General features: G+C 48.4%; 1 long non-coding RNA gene across 1 annotated transcript; it reads left to right on the top strand.

Moving 5' to 3' along the window:
- The first annotated feature begins 717 nt into the window (after window positions 1-717).
- LOC125944485 (uncharacterized) lies at window positions 718-2,059 on the top strand. The gene is made up of 2 exons (XR_007466233.1): window positions 718-930; window positions 1,926-2,059. It is a non-coding gene; the product is annotated as an uncharacterized LOC125944485 (long non-coding RNA).
- Window positions 2,060-9,525: the final 7,466 nt, after the last annotated feature.

Genomic DNA, 9,525 nt, shown 5'->3' on the forward strand with positions numbered 1-9,525 from the left:
GTGTTATTGCCTTCCAAAGCAGCCCACGCCCAATACAATTATGCACTTTCAGATGGCAAATCAGCGCGCGCCACAATATAAGCACGCGTCATCATCGGCTACCAGTTGTGGCCTCTGGCCAATTGTCCGCAACAGCGCGTTCCTACGCTCACCCGCGTCAGCTCGAGCGGCGCAGATAGACATATATACGTTCGTAAGAGTGCTACCCCCTACCGTAGAAATTTTTTACCTCAGGAGCTGTGACGGCTGTTTAGGTTTTGTGAACCGACTTACGCATACTAATGGCGCAAGTATTGAAATTCACACCTGTGGTACCATTACATACAAGCGTCTTTTAGACTACAGCACGCGTCTTTGCTGCGGCGGGCGTCGCAAGCTTGGGAATTATACGAAGAGCTTTTGCTTTGTGAACACTCTTTTTCAAGCGCAGTTCTCAGGTGCCCGTTCCTGCGGCGGCGTCGACGCTGGCCTCATAGAGAAAGAAATTCAACAAGAGGGGACACTCGGCAAAAACTGGCAACAGGAAACACGTCACCATACGTCACGCTATACTTTTGACACCGAACGCTATAGCTGCCGTGAGCATCGAAAAGAAAGTGAACTTAAGTTAACAGGCATTGATTTTTTTTTTCATTCTTGCCGCCGAAACTGAAACGTTTTGTGTATAAATGAACTTAAGCTTGGCGACTTATTTTCCTTGCCTTACCTAGCCACATGTCAATGACGCGCCAGATACATGCGTCATCCGCCAGACACTCCCCCGAAGCCAGCGAGGATGGTTGCGCGCGCGTTTGAGCGCTCGCTGGCAGCCACCCGTCTGTCTCCTTTTTTTCTTTTTTAAATGTAACCTGGTTTATTGGGCTCTCGGCGTATTCTTGCGTTCCTTCTGCACTGGGACGAGACACCACTGCACTATTGGACTACGGCAAGGTGAGAAATCTTGTTTCACAGTCTACGACGCAATTAGGCTTACGGCACGGGACCGACTTAAGACGCAGTTAGCGAAAAACAGCTCGGTCATCCTGGCGCAGTTAATTTGAGCTAATGATTCGTGCTGAGACATGTTTCCGACGCTTCCTATGGGACTATTGTAACTTATTTCGGTTTTTGAGCCACACTGGCCGCACAGGGCGCCGTGTCGCAGTTAGCGAGAACTCAGCCGTGGTGTGTAGTCTAGTGCATCTTGCTAGGAGAAGTTTGTGCCGCTTTCCCTGACGCCAGACATTACTGAAAAGTAATTTCGTTACTTTCTGGGGTACCTTTGAAGCACGCTGGCCGCACAGCGCGCTGTGACGCAGTTAGCGATAAGCAGCTCGGCCGTGGTGATAAAGTTAGTTTGGCGTGTAATGAATCTTAGAGGGACAAGTCTGTGACGTTTTTTGTGGCTCCGCAACAACATATACCTTCTTTCGGTACTCACGCCTGTTGAAAACGCGATGGGCGATTGCCAAGAGTGATAACATGGGGTGTGCTGCTGGCGCCAGCAGAACGCGCGAACGTTGAACATATCAGAAACTTGTAATTCGAAAATTGCGTCTTCTAAAGGACTGAAAAAAGGCATTGCACCCACGCATTTGTCTTGAGTGCCTGTTGCGTCCGTCTTTATGTATGTAGCGTACCGTCGCGTCGCCCGAGGCCAAGTTTAGGAAACGCGAAGTCGCTCGTGTATTTGTGGTGCCAAAGTGCAGGAAATAATGCCCGGAAATGGGGGAACGCTTGGAAATCAGATGTTTTCATATATGTATTTTCTACGCCATGTATGTAAAAGCGAATGCTTTTGTTTGTAATGCCGCCCATTCACCGCTTTCGCACGTTTCGCCTCTACACGCAGTATTCATATGTCTAAATACCAAAATGACTCATGCTTGTAACATGCTGTTTCGTGCTTGCAAATGTAACTTGCTTGTAATTTACTTTTTTTTCAGCTGGTGCCGTCCGGTGGAGCTTCATACAGGAACTGCTGCCTTACCTGCTGGTGTCACAACGTTGAATGAACGCACAAAAAGCGCGGAACGAGCTTTTATATAGAGCAAAATAAATATATCCTTATTGCACAAAAGGTCTTCTGTCTACTTTGTGAAATTGCACGTGGCGCAGATTTGATGGGACTTTACGAGATCGTTCGCAATCATTTTTACTAAATAATAAACCGATTCTGCACGAAGAGCAAAAAAAAGGAGGGGGGGGGGCGCAGCCGGCGTGCTGGCTTGCGTTCAAAATACGCGCGCCCAAAACCGAAACCGGAAGTGATGTAAGTGATTGACACCAACCGCTTGGCACACTGCACTCAATTCGGCCGCTGGGCCCTATGGGAGTGTCCCCTCTTGTTGAATTCCTTTCTCTATGCTGGCGGCACTTGTAACCAAGCGCGGTTACAAGTTTCCCAAATGCGGAGCGCAGCGGGGTATGAAAAAAGCGGCGAGAGCGAAGAGGAAAGCGGAGAGGAGGCTGCAACGGAACCATGAGGCGGAAGGCGGAGGAGGGTACGGCAAAAGCGTAAGAAAAGCATAGTGAGGCGACGGCGGCGGCTGCGAGATGGCGCCACCGCAGTGCGCGTTGTCCAGGCGGTGGCTGCTGCCGTGAATTGCGCCACGCATCATTGGCTCTAACGATCTCCAGATTATTGAAGCAGACGAACCACACTTGCTCGGTTTGCTACGTGCACCACGAGACCGATTGCCGGGGAAATAAAAACACGTATCGAGCTGCACTGAAACTTCACATTAGGGAGTATCGTAATCGTCGGTGAATGTTTTTCGTAACATTTTTCTCACGCCATAATTTGTACGTAATTTCGCTTAGTAAATTACGCTCCTGTTTCGTTCGAACAGTTCTGATGAAAGTTTTAGTTTCCTGTAATTATATCGCACACATTAAAAAGTCTGTATATGACAGTGCCGTTTAAAACCTTCCCCCGCGTCTAATGTTGTAAGCATTTCTCGTTGGGAATTTTGAGAAAGCTAGTAATTCAGAAACAACGTTAATTCGCCATAACATTGACCATGATGTCCCCCCCCCCCCCGCCCCCTTTCAATTTCCCCTACATTTGATATCGTTTGAAGTCACAGTTCTCTCTGGGTACTATTGTGCTTTGTTCGTAAAGCTGATTTATAAATCTCCGGATCGCTCGAATGCGCAATTTACTGCAAATACAACAATAAAAAATTCTGGGGTTTTACGAGCTAAAACCACGATCTGATAATGAGGCACGCCGTAGTGGAGGACTGTGGAAATTTGGACCACCTGGGGTTCTTCAACGTGCCCCTAAATCTATGTACACGGGTGTTTTCGCATTTCGACCCCATCGAAATGCGGCCGCCGTGGCCGGGATTCTATCCAGCGACCTCGTGCTCAGCATCCCAACACCATAGCCACTGAGCAACCACGGCGGGTAAATGCTACAATTAATCCTTTGAGCTGACTTCAACAACTCCCTGAGAAAAGTATTCCTGACTTAACGAGGCGCCACAAGTTAGTCGATTTGACATCGAAAGAGACACACGAAAGATTTCAACAAAATGTTCACGCGTCGAGACTGGCATCCATTACTGCTACACATTTTGTACATTATGTGCATTGCGTAGACAATTTAAACGCTTGAGATTAAAATCAGTGTACAAGCTGGTTTAGCAGCCGAAATACGTGCTTATATCGGTTAGCAAGTTTGAAGCATGTAGCACTGCCCAAGTAGATTTTTTTTTTTTGTCACGGCCTACAAATGAACATGGGCCGCCGCAAACATACAGTTGTGCACAGCACTGTGAAGCTGCCGGCAGTCGTTTATTTGAGAGCATGGTGGTTCTTACATAGGCTGATGCCATGTTTTACTCGCAAGCACTTCGTTTATTGAAAAAAAATTCCCAGGAGTAATCAGTCATCTTGTCGTCGTCTGCGTGTTGCCAATAGCTTGATAACAGAGTGTGTATCTTGTGCTCGGCTTTCCATTGCTCAAACTTGCCTGTTTGCGACAAAATGTCAACTAGTTTTCTGATGCTTCAAATATCGTAAAATAATTAGCAATCGTTTATCTACAGCATAAAAGTTTAAAAGAAATATTAGACTGTGTATCGTCTGTCATGCATTAATTTCCTTTTGCCAGACGGGAATATAGCTTCATGTTCTGCGAAGGTAGCAAAATGATTAAAAGCTTTCGAAAATGCATACCATAAAAAGAATTTCTAAAGGATTTCAATAAGCGATTATAAAAATTTCGTATGCAGCCGAACACTGTAGCCGAATTAAATAAATGAACAGCTCGGCTATGTTTGTCGGATAGCTAAAATCGTAAAACAGTGCTTCTGGCGGCTTAGTACACAATAAATGAAGTCTTAATTGTTATGCCCACTGATCTAGGAATTCGGAACAATTGGAGAGCGTCGCTTGAATACTTCATCCGCACGGTTAGCAGGGCTGGCTAAACCGACGCCGCACTCGCTTACTATTTCGCCCATAGTAGGTTAGCATCCAGCACGCTTGCACAGTTATGAAAAGGAACGGAAAATGCAGGCGCGTTGTGTACCTTCTTCACATGCGTGTAAGAGCCGCATAACCTTTACAAGCGGACTGCTCGGTGCATCATTCACATTGCCATAGCTATCCCAGTGATCCCAATGTGTGCGAAATGAGATGCGCGGTCAGGGCGTACCTATCAGGAAAGACGGCACCGCAGAGATGACAGCGAGGATGCTGTGACCTGATGTGCCTGTCGCGGCCGTATTGTCGGGTGAAGGAGGAGCCGCACTCCGGGCATTGATACAGCCTTTCATCCGCGTGCGTGCGTCGATGCTGGTTGAGATCGCGCTCTTGCTCAAAGGTTGCCGGACATTCTGAGCAGGCGTAAGTTCTTTGAACTGTGTGTCCGCGTTCATGCGCATTGCGGCAGTCCTGCCGCGCGAACGATGTACCGCAGTGCTGGCATACATAAGGCCTCTGGCCGGTGTGCATGCGTTGATGCCTTGCCAGGTTAAATGCACGGCTGAAACTTTCGGAGCACACGTCACAGACGTAGCACCGGTTTGCTGGGCCTTCCCTGCTTCCACGAGCCGTCCTAGAAGTAGATGGAGATAGTGAGGGGGGTTTTAGGGGCACAGTTTATTGTGGCACGAAGACGAATACACTTTCGAAAAAACAAAGCCAGGCACACAGTACTGCAGAGTGTCGTGAAACTGAATCTCTGCTCTTTTTACCCTCTACCTACGTCCCTTTGGGATAACAAAAGGTTTCCAGAACAGGGTTCCCCAAACGACATTGTAGGGTTCCACGAGTGGCCAGAACGAATCTGACCGCATTATTCATTGGGCGAACTTTTACGCGCATGCGTGCATACCCCGTCTGTGAAATCGTCAAGATTAAGTCGGAGGCCGCTGAGCCGAGAGAGGGAAGCGAGCGCTGGGGAAGGTAGGGAGGAGCGCATGGCGTAGGGGAGAAAGTAGAAGGCGGAGCGTCGCTGAGCAGGATGGTGGGCGGAGGCGCGCTGGGTTCACCTCTTCTGGCAGTTGCTATTGGCTCTGAGTACGCCAGGGATGTACTGGGTTCGTCTTCCAATCGAGAGGCCTGGCGCCGTTCGAGAAGGAGGGAGCAGCGGCTCGCCGAGCGCGAGTCGACCGACCCCGAAGTCGTCTGCAAACGCGGTGCACGAGCTGAACAAGACCAGCAAAAGGCACGGGCTGCGCGTGCTCAGGAGACTCCCAAAGAACGTGCTAGGCGTCTTTTGGCAATGTGGGCGTGTCAAGAAACACGGCATGGCTTAGAAACGCCGGAACATCACTCATAAGCTTCCGGGTAAACAGAGTTCACGCAATGAAGCGTCACTAATTCTTTACGTTAGATTTTGAATTTAACAGACAACTCCCTTGCTACATCCTCAATACCGCAATTTTCGCGAGAAGACCGTCGGCCATCGGTACTGAGGTATCACGGCTGTGTGTTTCTCAAGGACACGGTGATCCCACTTGACGTATTTAATTCATACTCGGGGATTGTCTGAATGAGATTGGACTCCTATATTCCTCAAGATGAGAAGCACTCGTCTACGTAGAAGACTCGTCTTCGTATCACGATTAGCCGTTTACCATGACAGTGTAGGTGCGTTCAAAGGGGGGTTTGCGGTACAGGTGCTGGTACAGGTGCATGTCGGCATGGGCACTATACAGGTTAATGTAGAATTCTTCCGCTGCCTTTACTATGTAATCGAAATTGCTTATATTACCCTGCTTATCTTTCAGTGCATACATCTTGGCTTGTCCTATGCCAAGTTTTCTTCTCACTGATTTCATGCTGCGTCCCTATTTTACGGCTTCCTCAATCTTTCCCACTTTATAATTTCGAATATCCCTTACGTACTTCGTGTTGATCAGTTTTGACACTTAAGCGAATTCTGTCTGATCTTTGAGTTTGACACTTTCATGCCTTGTCGTTTTATTAGGTCCTGTGTAACTTGGGATACCTTACCTACTGGTTGCCTTGGTGCCTTGCCTCCCACTTCAATTGCTGCTCCTGAGCTGAGCCTAGTTACAGTTTCAATCATTACCTCTATGTTATCTTCATGTTTCTGTTCTAAAGCTGCATATTTGTTTGCGAGCGTCAGCCTGGATTGGTCTGCTTTTACCATTACTGCGTCTAGGTTGGCCTGTTTCTTCTTGACTAATCTTGACTAATTTTATTCTTTCTCTATTAAAACAGAGAAATCCTAGACCTCACTAACCTATGGTCACTGCTATTGAGCGTACCCAGAGCCGCCAAGCTACTTTCATTCTAAGATGTGATGAACAGGATACAGAGGCTCCTATAACTGGTGATGAAGTTATAAGGGCCTTGCAAGAGATGACCCGTGATAAAGCGGCTGGAGAAGATGGAATAACAGTCGATTTAATAGAAGATGGAGGATATATCACGGCTGTAAAGCTTGCAGCCCTTTATTCGCAATGCCTCACGACTTCAAGTGTACTGTTACGTTTTGGCCAAGCAGGGCTCTGAGCCGAGTCAGGCGCATGACGCCATACGAGGAACAACGTATTTATTCCGGCAGATCTGCCCCCGGAAGATACACAAAAAGGGCTCGGCGTAGCTCCGTTATTATTTTATTAACAGTGCAGCTGTTTAAGCCGGCCTTATGTCCGTGGGTCTTGTATAAAAATTTGGGCCGATCCTGGCGGTCGTGCAGAAAGGGTCCAAGCACAATGGCATATACCATGCGAACTAGCGAAGCTGTGCCTGGCTAAGTCTAGCTAAACATGGTTGTGACTACTTAAGCTTAGTCATCCATCGATAGCCAATCGAAAGCCGAATAATAGCTAATCAATATTCGATCAATAATCGATAAATTCCGGAAACGCTGGGGCTGACTTGGCAGTGCTTAGCCTAGTCCAAAAGCAAGGACTAGCTATAGTCGGGTACAACTTTAGAAGTCAGTGGCATTTGCGCCTCAAAGGCGGATGCATATGAGCCTCCACCAATGGGAGCGCGGAAGACTTGCGTCATGAGCCGGATGGCCGGTGTCCCCGCCGACGGAGAGCATGCAGCCCGCGCTTCAAGCCGGGGCGAGTCGCGTCAGCGGGACTATTTCTTTAGTCGCGGAGGAAATCGGCTGCTGCGCTTCGGGCATCTGGGCGGGGCCTCTCCTGTCTTCTTAAGTTGTACCCGACTATAGGTGCCTATCAGCTCCGCTGTCTCTTTAGCACTGCGCCTCCGGTGCAAGCTACGCTAATTTTTGCGATAGCAATATTGACACTCCAGGCTCGTTTCTGCCGGCGCCGTCATCGTCGCCATAAGGTTCCGTATAAAGCCCAGGGCGATAAAATCGTCGCCGCGCACCCTGCGCTATATGTGCGAGTGAAAGCGTGCGATTGCCGCGGTGACCCGCCTGTGGAATTCACGCAAGGGCGGGAAGCAGGAAGGAAGCGCGTAGTATTCAAGTCGCGCACAACGTTCCGGAGGGAGGGTCGACAGGTGGAGGATCCGCGGTTTACTGCAGCCGCGCGTTCCCGCCGGGCTGGAAGGCTCCGGGGGAAGGTAGGGAAGGGGGAGGCCGTGTACTACGCCGCGCGCTTCCGCCCTGGCGGCTGTATATTGAAAGGCATCTGCTGCGGGGGCATGGCCCGCCCTCGCTGTGTTTTCGCGCCTAATCGCGTTGAGGCGAGCGCTGGCACGAAGCTCATTTCGCTCGCTGCTGCTGCTGCGCTGACTCCAGCATTTGCACTCAAGTGAGATGCGTTCATGTTTGCTTGTGTGCGTGTGACACCGTACTTGGTAATTTAGTTAGTGTGCCTATGTTTACAAGTTTATACGGCCTATAACACTACTATCCTTACTTTGTGAAGCTGTCCATTAATTGGCTATCGCAATCGATGCCAATTCCGGTCGCAGTTTCGCCATTCGGGCGAAACTGCGACTATTTAAAAGCCTCGCCTTCACGAAGGGGAAGGAAAACACAACCGCCACATAGATAACAATGATGCCCGGCGGCACATCATCACGGGCTTTGGCGCTTCGTGAGAACAGACGCATGCGCGCGAGGGCAACATTACCAGAGAACTGTAAGAATGCCAAGATTATACTAATCTATAAGAAGGGGGACGTTACAGAATTCAAAAATTGTAAGCCCATTAGCTTGCTTTCAGTACTGTATCATATAATCACCAAGATAATTTCCAATAGTATCAGGGCCACACTTGACTTCAGTCAACCAAGAGAACAGGCTGGCTTCAGGAAGGGATCGGGAAATCTGTGGAGTACAATATAGCTCTTTATATGGATTTCATAGATTATGAAAAGGCGTTTGATTAAGTAGAGATACCAGCAGTCCTATATAGAGACATTGCGTAATCAAGGAGTACAGGGCCGGTATTTTGTAGCGATGTGTTATGCTTTATCCTATACTAGCCTTATCATCCACCACTCAGGGCCGGCTGATCCCGCTGATAACGTGAGCAGACCGTCCCTCTGAACACTGACCAAGCGCGAAAAGCGCGAAAAGGCATTAGCATCGAAAAGGCATCGCTACTAAATACCGGCCCAGGAGGCATTGGTTCTGAATAACAAGAATAAAGTAGGAAATTGCCAATCAAGAAAGGGGTCAGGCGAGGAGACACAATCTCTCCAATGCTATTCACTGCATGCCTAGAAGAAGTATTCAAGCCCTTAGATTGGGAAGACTTAGAAGTGCGGATCAACGGCGAATATCTCAGCAACCTTCGGTTTGCATGCCGATCACATTTTCCTATTCAGCAACAATGAGGACGAATTACAACAAATGATGGAAGACCTTAAGCGAGAAAGTGAAAGAGTGGGGTTAAAGATTATTATGCACAAGAGAAAAATAATGTCCAATATCTCGACACTAGGGGTGCGGCGCCAAGAATTCAGGTTCTCCAGTGAGCCTCTAGAGTCTGTAAAGCAGTACGTTTATCTAGGTAAATTACTCACAGGGCACCCTGATCATGAGAAGTTACAAAAGAATAAAATTGGGTTGGAGTGCATACGCGAGGCATTGCGATATCCTGACTGGGAGCTTAATACTGTCATTGA

Source organism: Dermacentor silvarum, chromosome 3, assembly GCF_013339745.2.
Source record: "Dermacentor silvarum isolate Dsil-2018 chromosome 3, BIME_Dsil_1.4, whole genome shotgun sequence".
NCBI classification, from domain to species: Eukaryota; Metazoa; Arthropoda; class Arachnida; order Ixodida; family Ixodidae; genus Dermacentor; species Dermacentor silvarum.